The sequence below is a fragment of the Galeopterus variegatus genome, unplaced genomic scaffold (assembly GCF_000696425.1).
Source record: "Galeopterus variegatus unplaced genomic scaffold, G_variegatus-3.0.2 Scaffold11309, whole genome shotgun sequence".
Lineage (NCBI taxonomy): Eukaryota > Metazoa > Chordata > Mammalia > Dermoptera > Cynocephalidae > Galeopterus > Galeopterus variegatus.
The window spans coordinates 23,368-24,445 of NW_007737420.1; positions in this window are offsets into that span (position 1 = coordinate 23,368).

Consider the following 1,078-nt stretch of genomic DNA (forward strand, 5'->3'; position numbering starts at 1 on the left):
ATGTGAAAAATCTCTATAATGAGAACTACAAACCACTGCTGAGAGAAATTAGAGAGGATACAAGAAAATGGAAATACATCCCATGCTCTTAGATTGGAAGAATCAACATTGTGAAAATGTGCATACTACCCAAAGTGATGTACAAATTCATTGCAATCCCCATCAAAATTCCAATGACATTTTTATCAGAAATGGAAAGAACTATCCAGACATTTATATGGAATAACAAAAGACTGCACATAGCCAAAGCAATGCTGACCAAGAAAAATAAACCTGGAGGCATAACACTACCTGACTTTAAACTATACTACAAAGCTATAATAACCAAAACAGCATGGTACTGGCATTAATAACAGACACACTGATCAATGGAATAGAATAGAGAATCCTGAAATCAACCCACACACTTACAACCATCAGATCTTTGACAAAGGCACCAAGCCTATACACTGGGGAAGAGACTGCCTCTTTAGCAAATGGTACTGGGATAACTGGATATCAATATGCAGGAGAATGAAACTAGACCCATACCACTCACCATATACTAAAGTAAACTCAAAACGGATTAAAGAATTAAAAATACACCTTGAAACAATAAAACTTCTTAAAGAAACCATAGGAGAAACATTTCAGGAAATAGGACTGGACAGACTTCATGAATACAACCCCAAAAGCATGGGCAACCAAAGGAAAAATAAACAAATGGGATTATATCAAACTAAAGAGCTTCTGCACAGCAAAAGAAACAATTAACAGAGTTAAAAGACGACCAACAGAGTGGGAGAAAATATTTGCAAAATATACAACTGGCAAAGATTAATACCAGAATATACAAGGAACTCAAACAACTTTACAAGAAAAAAACAAGCAACCCAATTAAAAAATGGGCAAAAGAGCTAAGTAGGCATTTCTCTAAGGAAGATATGCAAATGACCAACAGACATATGAAAAAATACTAAACATCACTCAGCATCTGGGAAATGCAAATCAAAACTACACTGAGATACCATCTCACCCCAGTTAGGATGGCTAAAATCCAAAAGACTCTGAACAATAAATGCTGGTGAGGTTACGGAGA